This window comes from Aquarana catesbeiana, linkage group LG05 (genome assembly GCF_042186555.1).
Source record: "Aquarana catesbeiana isolate 2022-GZ linkage group LG05, ASM4218655v1, whole genome shotgun sequence".
NCBI lineage: Eukaryota > Metazoa > Chordata > Amphibia > Anura > Ranidae > Aquarana > Aquarana catesbeiana.
This window is the reverse complement of record NC_133328.1, coordinates 607,134,029-607,148,452: the sequence shown is the minus strand read 5'-3', so window position 1 is coordinate 607,148,452 and position 14,424 is coordinate 607,134,029. Positions and strand designations below refer to the sequence as shown.

General features: G+C 49.7%; 1 protein-coding gene across 2 annotated transcripts in view; it reads left to right on the top strand.

Annotated features, from left to right (window-relative positions):
* Positions 1 to 4,112: 4,112 nt before the first annotated feature.
* The window catches only part of ZHX1 (zinc fingers and homeoboxes 1), a 46,687-nt gene continuing 36,375 nt past the window's right edge, over positions 4,113 to 14,424 (top strand). The window contains exon 1 of one of the 2 annotated variants that reach the window (XM_073632211.1): positions 4,113 to 4,564. The gene's annotated coding sequence lies outside the window, so the exon portion shown is untranslated. The remainder of the gene's footprint in view (positions 4,565 to 14,424) is intronic. The other variant, XM_073632212.1, reaches the window with a different exon arrangement.

Here is a 14,424-nt window from a genome sequence, read left to right as displayed (position 1 = left end):
ATGGCAGTTATGCTGACCCACTAAAATGAATTGAGTAAAAAAGGGGACTGATTCTTCACTTTTGGGTGCAGTGGAGTAATCTGCAGTGCTTCTGTTTCTTATTATTAAACACCCGGCCTCTTTTTTTTGTAATCCCTTGTTGCGGTGTATTGATATAGAAGAAGCCGGGACCGGGAACCGCTGCATTGCAGATTACTCTGCCTCACCCCAAAGTGAAGAAATAGGGGTGACCCCTCATCAATGTTGGTGGCAATACCTATACATGTGTATATATGGGGGTGGCCCCTCAACAATAGTCATGGCAATCCCTATACATGTGTACATATGGGGGGGTGACCCCTGATTAATGGGAAAGAAGGATCCAATAATAGGGTTTCATTTATCATGTATCTATCAATAGTTTTCAAAGAATTTTAGAAGAGAAGCGGATTTTAATGGTGCCAAAACACACAAAAAAATATTTTGTTATAAAAACATCTTTACTGGAGTCCAAAGTTTTAAAAGAAACGGGGGACAATGAATGTTGTCCACATTTCATAAAAACAATTCAGTGCACATGTACAATATACACATAAAGTAGCTACTGTAACCAGCGTGATGCTTGTTGCTCGACATGTTTCACTTTTCAGCTTCTTTAGGAGCTTATAAAGCAATATGTAGCTACAAAAAGACAAATAAAATAAAAAATACCAATAATAATGCAAAAAATTTGCATAAACATTATTATTAAGTATGCATGACTGTCAATAAACATTTCTGTTATCAAAGTAAATGTGTATCAAAAAGATATAACAACATAAATAATATGTTCAATGAATATCCATGGGGGTCTGAGCACTATACAGAGGGGCACACAAAATGAACATAAAACTCACCATGTATATAGAATGTAATCAAACTAATGCACACTACTAATGCACTACTACTACCCTTTCTTTTTTTTTTTTTTTTAAATATTTTTTTTTAGGTTTTAATTTTTTTTAACCCTTTCAGTGCCAAACCAACTTCTTTTCTTTTTTTTTAACCCTCCCCATTTTTTTTAACCCTTTCACCGTCAAAACCAATGTGTTTTTCATATCTCTTGCCCATATGTTAAAGTATAACTAAAGGAAAATCTGTTTATTGTTAGTGTTGGATGGAGTGGAGAGGGATTAGAACCCCTGTCAGTTTTTTTTTTATTGCTGTCTGTGCCCCCTTTAGGGAGATTTATTCTCTTCAACTGCCAAATCTTTTTTTTTTTTCCTTTCAGTTTTTAACCCTTTCACTACCAAACTATATTTTTTATTTGTTTCAACCATTTAACTGTCAAACCAAGTAAACCCTCCCCTCCCCCTACACGCACACATTTTAACCCTTTCACTGCCAAATCACTTTTTTTTCCATTTCTCCCTCATATGTTAAATTATAAATCAAGGAAAATATTTTTATTGCTGGCGTTGGATGGAGTAGAGAAGGATTAGAACCCCTGTCAGGTTTTTATTGCTGTCTGCGCCCCCTTTAGAGAGATTCATTCTCTCGATTTACCATTACCAACAAAAGTGAAAGAAAATTCCAGATTTTGGGTTGTCACCCGAACAGGAATTAGAGGGGAAATCTTCCAATGGGGACACTAGTTCTGGTGACAACCAGGGATGACGTCACTTTGGGAGGATTTCTCTCACTTCTTTTTTGGTGATGGGACAGGAAGTGAAGGGAAATCACCCCAATGGGGACACAGATGGCAAAGAAAACCTGACAGGGGTCCCCCCTTACTCTATTGTAAATGATTTTTTTTTTCCTGCCGCAGCACACCATCACCTCACACTACAGTGCATTATCATGTGCCTCAGAGGTGCCAATGAACAGCACAGCAATGAGTGAACGCATGAAACGTACATAATGGGAACCTGCTGCCAACCCATGTAACCAGAGCCGATCCGCCCTATACGCTCACTACGCAAGCTGCGTAGGGCCCCGCCGCTGTGGGGGGGCCCCCCCCAAGGGCGGATTGGCTCTGCTCAGTGTTGCCAACCGCCCGTAAATCGTTACAGGCACTGGTGCCCATAAAAAAGATGGCCACGAGCCGATCATTCAACTGCGCATGCGCCGATCCAAAGCTGGCTGGGCTCGGAAAAGCTTGTACGTGCTCAGCCGGGCGGTGCATGCACACTAACGTAATTGCGCCGCCCGGCGCAATTTTTTGAATAGATCGAGACGAGAGAGACCACGGCAGCCGACTCCTGTCCTGACGTGCACTTGTCGGCGGAGGAGCCGAGCAGGGATGACGCCTGACGGTGAGGAGGAGGAGTGTGAAACTGGGGGGATATCATTGTAAAAAACAGGAAACTGAGAGAAGAGGACATTACTGGGAGCCGGGAGGCTGAAGCTATGCCAATGCCATGCAGGGGACAAAGAGAGACTGATGTGCTCTGTGACTGCCCACCATCATATTACTTCTATAGTCCACATCATCAGTGTACTGTGTCCTCCTCCTGTGCCCCTTTCACCTCTCCACAGGTCAGGGCAGCCCTGATCTGTGGAGAGGTGAAAGGGGCACAGGAGGAGGACACAGCACACTGATGATGTGGACTGGAGAAGTAATATGATGGTGGGCAGAGGAGGCTACTGTGAGGGGGCGAGGAGGACACTATCATGTCTGCAGCCTCTGTCCACTTCCTGTAGTATGTCCGCAGCCTCTGTCCACCTCCTGTAGTATGTCCGCAACCTCCATCCACCTCCTGTAGTATGTCCGCAGCCTCTGTCCACCTCCTGTAGTATGTCCGCAGCCTCTGTCCACCTCCTGTAGTATGTCTGCAGCCTCTGTCCACCTCCTGTAGTATGTCCGCAGCCTCTGTCCACTTCCTGTAGTATGTCCGCAGCCTCTGTCCACCTCCTGTAGTATGTCTGCAGCCTCTGTCCACTTCCTGTAGTATGTCCGCAGCCTCTGTCCACCTCCTGTAGTATGTCCGCAGCCTCTGTCCACCTCCTGTAGTATGTCCGCAGCCTCTGTCCACCTCCTGTAGTATGTCCGCAGCCTCTGTCCACTTCCTGTAGTATGTCCGTAGCCTCTGTCCACTTCCTGTAGTATGTCCGCAGCCTCTGTCCACTTCCTGTAGTATGTCCGCAGCCTCTGTCCCCCTCCTGTAGTATGTGTGCAGCCTCTGTCCACCTCCTATAGTATGTCCGCAGCCTCTGTCCACCTCCTGTAGTATGTCCGCAGCCTCTGTCCACCTCCAGTATCATGTCTGCAGCCTCTGTCCCCCTCCTGTAGTACGTCCGCAGCCTCTGTCCCCCTCCTGCAGTATGTCCGCAGCCTCTGTCCACCTCCTGTAGTATGTCCGCAGCCTCTGTCCACCTCCTGTAGTATGTCCGCAGCCTCTGTCCACCTCCTGTATTATGTCCGCAGCCTCTGTCCCCCTCCTGTAGTATGTGTGCAGCCTCTGTCCACCTCCTGTGTTATGTCCGCAGCCTCTGTCCCCCTCCTGCAGTATGTCCGCAGCCTCTGTCCACCTCCTGTAGTATGTCCGCAGCCTCTGTCCACCTCCTGTATTATGTCCGCAGCCTCTGTCCACCTCCTGTATTATGTCCGCAGCCTCTGTCCACCTCCAGTATCATGGCCGCAGCCTCTGTCCACCTCCTTTAGTATGTCCGCAGCCTCTGTCCACCTCCTGTAGTATGTCCGCAGCCTCTGTCCACCTCCAGTATCATGTACGCAGCCTCTGTCCACCTCCAGTATCATGTATGCAGCCTCTGTCCAGCTCCTGTATGATCTCTCTGGGGACTCTAATGTAGGGGGGGACTCTCTGAGGACACTGATTTAAGGGGGGCTTTCTGTAAATGGTTTACATAGCTCACGGCATCACAGGTCAGGTAGGGGGCCCCTTAGCAGAATTTTGCTTAGGGCCCCAGGGAGGTCAGGATCGGCACTGCATGTAACTATGACGATGTGAATGAGCCCCAATAAATGTGAACTTCCATTGTCCCCTGTGGTGGACAGTTATGTACTGGGAAGTGCTGTGACTTGTAGTCCTCCATCCCTGACAACTTTCTGACCTGGAAAGAAGTTACTGATGGGGGGACTGTTGGGGGTCCTCCATATTTGAGGCCCCCATGTATTATTTCCTGTCAGAATGTTCTAGAACACCCCCTCATGTGTACACTAAGAGGGAACTCCACCGAAAAATAACTTTATTCACTCAGCAGTTATCGGTGGAGTCCTCCCCCCCATGTCCGGCCACAGCCCCCCCGGAAATAGCGGCCGATAATCCGGACTATCTCGGGGTATTTTCGTTCTTTCCCCGTGGTATCGTACGGTGGGCGGGGCCACATTACAGACATTTTACCACAGATTCCATTTCCCCGCCCACAATTACCGCCAAAAAAAAAAAAAAATAGAGAAAAAAATCCGATCGTGGCAGAGCCGGGGAGTCCGGGGCTCATCCATCCCGCCTGTCCGGGACACGGCCCGAGGACTTTTGGGGTCGGTTCGGGGGCTGCTACTGGCGGCCAGGGGCCCCTCCTCTGTCGGCCTGTGTCTGGGGAAAGATGGCGGCCGGGGCCCACAGCTGAGGAGCGGCCGGAGAAGGTAAGGAGGCACCCCGCCCCCCCGGCTACCGCCACACCGGGGAGAGACAGGAGGAGGAGGCCGCACCGGGAGCAGGCCGCACACCCCGGAGTGACCCCTCTGTCCTCATATTGTGCGACACAACAACCTGCCCGGACCCTCATACTGTGCGACACAACACCTTCTATATGTCAGAACCCCCCCACCCCCCTGTATTCCGATCTTCTGCGACACCATGTCCAGCCTGACCCCCCCCCCTCCTCCCCCCCCTGAGACTCCTCATGTGTCACCCAGACTGGAGCTCCTTCCTGTACACTGTACTCCTCTCCACCCCACACTCCTCTGTATCACCTCTCTCCATACACTCATCCAATGTGTGTGTGTGTGATCAGCCTGGGGGCTCCTTCCTCCACACCTCTCCTCTCCACAACCTGCATCTCCCCTCACCTCTACACTACTCATCTCCACAACCTCTCCTCTCCCCCCACTGCTCATCTCCACAACCTGCATCTCCTCTCACCTCTACACTGCTCATCTCCACAACCTCTCCTCTCCCCCCACTGCTCATCTCCACAACCTCTCCTCTCCCCCCACTGCTCATCTCCACAAACTCTCCTCTCCCCCCACTGCTCATCTCCACAACCTCTCCCCCCACTGCTCATCTCCACAACCTCTCACCTATACACTACTCATCTCCACAACCTCTCCTCTCCCCCCACTGCTCATCTCCACAACCTTTCACCTCTACACTACTCATCTCCACAACCTCTCCTCTCCCCCCACTGCTCATCTCCACAACCTGCATCTCCTCTCACCTCTACACTACTCATCTCCACAACCTCTCCTCTCCCCCCACTGCTCATCTCCACAAACTCTCCTCTCCCCCCACTGCTCATCTCCACAACCTCTCACCTCTACACTACTCATCTCCACAACCTCTCACCTCTACACTACTCATCTCCACAACCTCTCACCTCTACACTACTCATCTCCACAACCTCTCACCTCTACACTACTCATCTCCACAACCTCTCACCTCTACACTACTCATCTCCACAACCTCTCCTCTCCCCCCACTGCTCATCTCCACAACCTCTCCTCTCCCCCCACTGCTCATCTCCACAACCTCTCCTCTCCCCCCACTGCTCATCTCCACAACCTCTCACCTCTACACTACTCATCTCCACAACCTCTCCTCTCCCCCCACTGCTCATTGCCACAACCTCTCACCTCTACACTACTCATCTCCACAACCTCTCACCCCCCCCCGCTGCTCATCTCTACAACCTCTACACTACTCATCTCCCCCCACTGCATCTCCTCTCCACAACCTCTCACCTTTACACTAATCACCCCCCCCCCACTGCTCATCTCCTACACACTGCATCTCCTCTCCACAACCTCTCACCTTTACACTAATCACCCCCCCCCCCCCCACTGCTCATCTCCTACACACTGCATCTCCTCTCCACAAACTTCTCACCTCTACACTGCTCATCTCCCCCCCACTGCTCATCTCTGCAACCTCTCATCTCCTACACACTGCTCCTCTCCACAACCTCTCACCTTTACACTAATCATCTCCTACACACTGCTCATCTCCCCCCCACTGCTCATCTCTGCAACCTCTCATCTCCTACACATTGCTCATCTCTGCAACCACTCATCTCTGGAACCTCTCACCTTTACACTGCTCATCTCCTACACACTGCCCATCTCCTCAACCTGGAACTCCTCTCCTCTACAAACCGCTAATCTACACACTGCTCATCTCTGCAACCTCTCACCTTTACACTGATCATCTCCCCCCCCCCCACTGCTCATCTCCTACACACTGCACCTCCTCTCCGCAAACTTCTCACCTCTACACTAATTATCTCCTGCAAACTGCTCATCCCCCCCACTTCTCATCTCTGCAAGCTCTCATCTCCTACCTGCACACTGCTCATCTCTGCAACCTCTCATCTCCTACACACTGCTCATCTCTGCAACCTCTCACCTCCTACACACTGCTCATCTCTGCAACCTCTCACCTCCTACACACTGCTCATCTCTGCAACCTCTCACCTCCTACACACTGCTCATCTCTGCAACCTCTCATCTCCTACACACTGCTCATCTCCTACACACTGCTCATCTCCTACACACTGCTCATCTCCTACACACTGCTCATCTCCTACACACTGCTCATCTCCTACACACTGGCCATCTCCTACACACTGCCCATCTCCTCAACCTGGAACTCCTCTCCTCTACAAACCGCTAATCTCCTACGCACTGCATCTCCTCTCTGCAACCTCTCACCTCTACACTAATCAACTATTCCTAATTCCAGCCTGGAGCTCATCTCCTCTCTGCAAAACTCTAAGGCTGGGTTCACACTGGAAGTGTCTGCGGATGGCAAGGAGCGCTGTGCTCCTTGTTCCCTGTTTCAGGGCAGAATCTATGTCTGAATTCAGCTCTGAAATGGAGCCAAAGAAGCACAGCGATTCTGTGCAGTGCACTCCGCAGCCGCAACGGAGATCTGTGAACCGGCTCCATAGGGAGTCACATTCTCCTGCTATGCGCATTGGATGCGGGGAAATACTCATCTAATTCACATAGGTGTGACCCCGGCCTAACATGTACACTGCTCATCTATTGCTATATCCAGCCTAGAGCTCCTCTCCTACACACTGCTCCTCTGTTATAGATCCATCCTGGAGCTCCTTCCTGCCTCCCTTCCCACTACTCATCTGTGCAGTCTTTACTTCCTCCCCCTCCCCTTCCCTATGCACTGTTCATTTCCTGCCTAGAGCTCCTTTCTCTATACTGTGCTCATCTGTGGCCAACACTGTCTCCTCTCCTTCCTATTGCTGATCAGCACTATTATTATTATTATTATACAGGATTTATATGGCGCCAACAGTTTGTGCAGCACTTTACAACATGAGGGCAGACAGTACAATACAAATCAATACAGTAGGGATCAGAGGGCCCGGCTATCTGTACCTCCTCTTACTTTGTGTCCTCTCTGTCTATATACGGCTTATCTATCTGTATCTATATCCAGCCTGGAGCTCCTCCTTGTACATACTGACAGTGTGCTCTCCTCTCCTTCCCACCACTTATCTGTATCACCTCCCATCTGTTCATCCTTATGTCTCCTCTACATACACACTGCACCTCTGTCAGTATACACCCAGCCTGGAGCTCCTTTCCCACTACTCATCTGTGCAACCTTTATCACCTCTGATCTGCCCAAACTTGTGTCCTCTCTTCTGCACCATTCCTCTATATTCTGCCTGCAGCTCCTTTCTGTATACTCTGCTCTTCTTTCTACAGCTGATCAGTGCGACCCGTCTCCCACTGACCCGTCCCCCTCTGACCCGTCCCCCTCTGACCCGTCCCCCTCTGACCCGCCCCCCTCTGACCCGACCCCCTCTGACCCGCCCCCCCCCTGACCCGCCCCCCTCTGACCCGCCCCCCTCTGACCCGACCCCCCCTGACCCGTCCCCCCCTGACCCGTCCCCCCCTGACCCGCCCCCCTCTGACCCGCCCCCCTCTGACCCGACCCCCCCTGACCCGTCCCCCTCTGACCCGACCCCCCCTGACCCGTCCCCCTCTGACCCGTCCCCCCCTGACCGTCCCCCCTCTGACCGTCCCCCCTCTGACCGTCCCCCCTCTGACCGTCCCCCCTCTGACCGTCCCCCCTCTGACCGTCCCCCCTCTGACCGTCCCCCCTCTGACCGTCCCCCCTCTGACCCGCCCCCCTCTGACCCGCCCCCCTCTGACCCGTCCCCCTCTGACCCGTCCCCTGACCCATCTATATCCTGCCTGGAGCTCGTTCTCCTTACTACTGCTGATGTGTCCTCTCTGCCTATATACTGCTTATCTCTCTGTATCTATACCCAGCCTGGAGCTCCTTCCTGTCCACACCAAGAGTGTACCACCTCTACCTTCCCACTACTCATCCGTGCAACCTTTATTTCCTCTGATCTTTCTAAACATGTGCTTCCTTTCCTCTCCTCTCCTCATCTGTTATCAACAATGTCTCCTGTCATTACTACTGCTGATCAGTGTGACCATTTATTACCTCTCATCTCTACAAACGTTTGTCCCCTCTACACACTGCTCATCTGTAGGTCCAGTCTTGAGCACCTGCCTGATTCCCTTCCCACTACTCATCTGTGCAACCTTTATTTCCTCTCATCTGTTCAAACTTGTGCCTCCAGCCCCCGAATCTCCTCTCCTTCCTGCTGTTGATCATTGCAGCCTACTGTATATCACCTCTTACCTTGTGGTCTCTGCCCACACACTGCCCATCTGTCTGTATCTATACTCAGCCTGGAGCTCCTTCCTGTCCACACCAACACTGTGCTCTCCTCTCCCTTCCTAATACTCACCCGTGCAAACTTCAATTCCTTTAATCTGTTTAAAGTTGTGTCCTCTCTCTTTCTGTACACTGCTCATCTATTGGATTTCTGCCTGGAGCTCCTTTCCGTATACACCGCTCATCTGTGACCAACATTGGCATCCTCGTTTCTGCTGCTAATAACTGTGACCTCTGTCACCTCTGATCTGTCCCACCTTGTGTCCCTCTTCTTTATCCACAGCTCATCTGTCTGTATTCTACACCCTGTATGGCTATGTCCAGCCTGGAGCTCCTCTCCCTGCCCCATGCTCACCTGTGGTTATCCGTGTGACTCCTCTTCATTCCTGCCACTAATCTGTGCAGCCCCTTTCCTCACACTGATCTATTGGTGTGTAAGCAGTCTATGGGGTTATTTACTAAAGGCAAATCCACTCTGCACTACAAGTGCACTTTGAAGTGCAGTTTCTGTAAATCTGAGGGGAAGATCTGAAATGAGGGGAAGCTCTGCTGATTTTATCATCCAATCATGTGCAAACTAAAATGCTGTTTTTTTAAATTTTCCTTGCATGTCCCCCTCGAATCTACAGCGACTGAACTTCCAAGAGCACTTGTAGTGGAAAGTGGATTTGCCTTTAGTAAATAACCCCCTAGATCTCTGTCATGACCTCACTGTTGAGCTTCTAGTATACAATCAATGTTTCTTTTCTGAACATACTGCTGATATCGGTGTCAGTTCAAACTCTCTTCCTTCTCGCTACTGATCTATCCAACCTGTATCTCCTCCTATCCCACTGCTGCTCTGTGCAGCCTTGTGTTCCCTCTCTCTACACCCTACACATCTGTTTGTAGCTTTCCTGTCTGTATTGCTGTATTCAGCCTGGAGCACCTCTGCTTGTCTGTGTCCAGCAATGAGCCTCCTTTCTTCCCACTGCTGACCTGTCCTCCCTGTACACAGTGCTGATCTGAACTGTCCACACTACATCTCCTCTACCTTCCCCACTGCTGACCTGCCCAGTCCTCATCTCCTCTCCCTTCCCCGCTGCTGACCTGCCCAGTCCTCATCTCCTCTGACTTCCCCGCTGCTGACCTGCCCAGTCCTCATCTCCTCTTCCTTCCCCGCTGCTGACCTGCCCAGTCCTCATCTCCTCTCCCTTCCCCACTGCTGACCTGCCCAGTCCTCATCTCCTCTCCCTTCCCCGCTGCTGACCTGCCCAGTCCTCATCTCCTCTCCCTTCCCCACTGCTGACCTGCCCAGTCCTTCTCTCCTCTGACTTCCCCGCTGCTGACCTGCCCAGTCCTCATCTCCTCTCCCTTCCCCGCTGCTGACCTGCCCAGTCCTCATCTCCTCTCCCTTCCCCACTGCTGACCTGCCCAGTCCTTCTCTCCTCTGACTTCCCCGCTGCTGACCTGCCCAGTCCTCATCTCCTCTCCCTTCCCCACTGCTGACCTGCCCAGTCCTTCTCTCCTCTGACTTCCCCGCTGCTGACCTGCCCAGTCCTCATCTCCTCTCCCTTCCCCGCTGCTGACCTGCCCAGTCTTCATCTCCTCTCGTTCCCTACTGCTGACCTGTCCTTCCTGCATCTCTTGTTCCTTCCCAATTGGTGACCTGTCCATCTTTCATCTTCTTTCCCTTCCCCACCACTGTCCTCTCCATCATTCTTCTCCTTCTCTGTTCCTCACTGCTCCATCCTTCATCTCATCTCCCTTCCCCACTTCTGACCTGTTTATCTTTCTCTCTATTCCTCATTGCCCCATCCTTCATCTTCTCTCCCTTCCCAATTGCTGTCCGGTCCATGCTTCTCCTCTCCCTTCCCCACTGCTGACCTGTTCATCCCTCATCTCCTCTCCCTTCCCCACTACTCACATATTCATCTTTCATCTCCTCTCCCTTCCCTGCTGCTGTCTTATCCATCCTTCTTTCTATTTCTCATGGCTCCATCCTTCATCTCCTCTCCCTTTCCCAGTACTCACCTGTTCATCCTTAATCTTCTCTCCCTTCTATACTGCTGTTCCGTCCATCCTTTTTATCCTCTGTATTTCACACTACTTCATCTCCTCTCCCTTCCCAATTGATGATTTATCCATCCTTCATCTCCTCTCCCTTCCCAACTGCTGACCTTTTCATCCCTCATCTCATCTCCATTCCCCACTTCCGACCTGTTCATCCGTCATCTCCTCTCCATTCCCCACTTACTCACATGTTCATCTTTCATCTCCTCTCCCTTCCCTGCTGCTGTCTTATCCATCCTTCTCCTTTCTATTCCTCATTGCTCCATCCTTCATCTCCTCTCCCTTCCCCAATTGTGGTCTGTCCAGCCTGCATGTTCCCTTCCTCCCCAATGTGCAGCCTATACCTTGTGTCCCCTGTCCCTATACACCTGTATGGCTCTATCCAGCCTGGAGCTCCTCTATTTGCAAAATGCTTTTCTATGTCCAACATTGTGTCTCCTCCCCCTTCTCACTGCTTATCTATGTAACTGCCTCTCCTCTCCCTTTTTACATTGCTGATTTGTGCAGCCGGCATCTCCGTCTCTCTACTTGGTCTGGCCTACCTGTGTTTGCATTTACACCAGTGATATCTCTCAGCCTCTATATACTTTCTCTGTACAAACACTGCTGATCACTCTGTATATCCAGCTTTGTCTCCCAGTCCACACCGCTGATTTATCCAACATTGTTTCTTCCCAACGAGAGTGTAAACAGTAGAGATTCCAAAGTATTTTTCTACAGTGGTTGTCTAGTTCTCGTTATTCTAGAGGACTTGTATCATCGTTCTGCGTTGAAGTTGTAGGTCGATCTCTCTGTTATTTTATCACATGGTTTAACCTGGTTGAGTAATTTAGGAGATGAGTTGATAAAAGTGGGTTTCCTTCAGGATGAAGAGGTCTACTGTGTCTTTTTTTTCTTGTTACTTGCAATATTTAAAAGTACATGAGGTGTATGATATTCATCTGTCGGAGAATGTAGAATATGAATTGTGCTCTCCATGGTCATGATGTCCCTTTATTTTTGACTATGAAAATAATGGCTGCAACTTCTGCTTTGGTTGTAGATGTCTTGAGTTTTCCGTCCTGTGGACTACTCAGAACTGTATCTTGTACTCTTTGTCTCGGCTCTTTTTGAATCAAAAAAAGGTGACACATTTTTTTATTTTTTTTTTTTAACTTCAGAGGGTTTGTTCACCTTTTAGAGCTGCACAGTTTGTTTTCATCTACAGGAGTCCCTTATCTGCATAGGCAGTTTTTGGTAAAGGTGAGCTAACCCTCTGAAGTAAAAAAAAACTAAAAAAAAATGAATAATGCCAATCCTAAAGGTGTAGGACAGGGGTGCTTAAACTTTGGAAGCGCGAGAACCACCTAAATGATTTGGTAACCAGTTTGTGGGCCCCAATGGATTATGGGGGTTTACTGCCCCCCCAGCCGCAAATGGAAACAAGCCCTTAGAGCCCTTTCACACTGGTTTGCCGGCGCTATTGCGCTAATAATAGCGCCTGCAAACCGACCCGAAAGTGCCGCTGCCTTAATTCCAGTGTGAAAGCCCCGAGGGCTTTCACACTGGAGCGATGCGCTGGCAGGACGGTAAAAAAAGTCCTGCCAGCAGCATCTTCGGAGCGGTGAAAGAGCGGAGTGTATACCGCTCCTGCCCATTGAAATCAATGGGACGGCGCAGCTATACTGCCGGCAAAGTGCCTCTGCAGAGGCGCTTTGCGGTGGTTTTTAAACATTTCTTGGCCGCTAGCGGGGGGTAAAACCGCCCCGCTAGCGGCCGCATACCAACGGTAAAGCGGCGCTTTACCGCCGCCACGGCCCGCCCCACTGTGAAAGGGCTCTTACTGTCCTGAGCCCTCATATAAAGCTGCTCTCACATTGATGTGAAAGGTTTACCCACGCCGCAGGAACCGCGCAATGCACCTGTGGCTTATTCTGCAGATTAGCTGAACTGAGCCATAGCCCACGTTCACATTGGGCCAATTTGGCATGTGATTTGACATGCCAAATGGGCGGCTATTGCTTTGCAGGGCCGCACCGTTTTCTAAAAGTTCCTACACTATTTTTGGTGACTTCGGGGGGCGATTTCAATAGACATCTGTGCATGAACCCGCACAGATGTCTGTCAAAACGCCCCCCGAAGTCAGACTGCATTTCCGGTTTGAAATGAGATTTCTAACCCGCATCAGTGTGAACCTGAGCATAGACTTCTATTACATCTTGCGGGTGTGGTGCACTTTCTAAAAGCTCAGCAAAACTCCTGCATTCAGAAGAAATCTATGGCTCAGTGCAGCTAATCTGCAGGAAAGCCACAGGTGCACTGTGCTGCTTCTCGGATCAGTGTGAAAGCAGCCTAATAAACCCCCCCCCCCCCTTTTTTATTTTTTTATAACTGCTAATATGCCCATTGCAACAGTGCAGTGTATTCCAAATAGAAAGCGCACAATCTCCCACACTAGAAAATGGGCCCCCCAGAGACAACAGTTGCCTATATTTCCCCTCCTGGCTTCACTGGACATGCCTTTCCTTGCTGCCCTCCTAATACTGGGGAATTTTGGATACACTGACAACAAAAAACAAGACAAGAGGGCGCACCGGCCTAGTGCATTATCTTAACCACTTCAGCCCCGGAAGATTTGGCTGCTGAATGACCAAGGCCATTTTTTGTGATTCGGCACTGCGTCGCTTTAACTGACAATTGCGCGGTCGTGCGATGTTGCACCGAAACAAAATTGATGTCTTTTTTTTCCTACAAATAGAGCTTTCGTTTGGTGGTATTTGATCACCTCTGCGGTTTTTATTTTTTGCGCTATAAATAAAGAAAGAGCGACAATTTTGAAGAAAAAAGCTTTACTTTTTGCTATCAGGCATTTGAGCCTCCAAGCTTTTGTGGGAGTTTTGCTAAAAAAATGCAAACGTGGCAAACTACGACATTTAAAAAAAAACAAACAATATTTTGTACTTTTTTTCTATAATAAAAACCCTTTTTTTTTAAAAAAAAAAAAAAAAAAAAAAAAGCTAATTTTTTCTCAGTTTAGGCCGATATGTATTCTTCTACATATTTTTGGTAAAAAAAAAAAAAATCTCAATAAGCGTATATTGATTGGTTTGCGCAAAAGTTATAGCGTCTACAAAATAGGGGATAGATTTATAGCATTTTTATTCTTATTTTTTAAGTAATGGCGGCGATCTGCGATTTTTTTTTTTTTTTTCTTTATCATGACTGCGACATTATGGCGGACACATCGGACAATTTTGACATATTTGGCATTGGCATTTATACAGCGATCAGCGCTATAAAAATGCATTGATTACTGTAAAAATGTCACGGGCAGTGAAGGGGTTAACTGTGTTCCCTGGGAGGTAATTCTAACTGAAGGGGGAGGGGACTGACTAGAAGAAGTGACGTGATCGTGGTTCCTAGCTAATAGGAACACACGATCTGTCATTCCTCTCAGAACAAACAACGAATTTGTGTGTTTACACACACACTTCCGTGTTCTGTCCCTCGTGCTCGCAATCGCTCTTGGCCGTCGGTC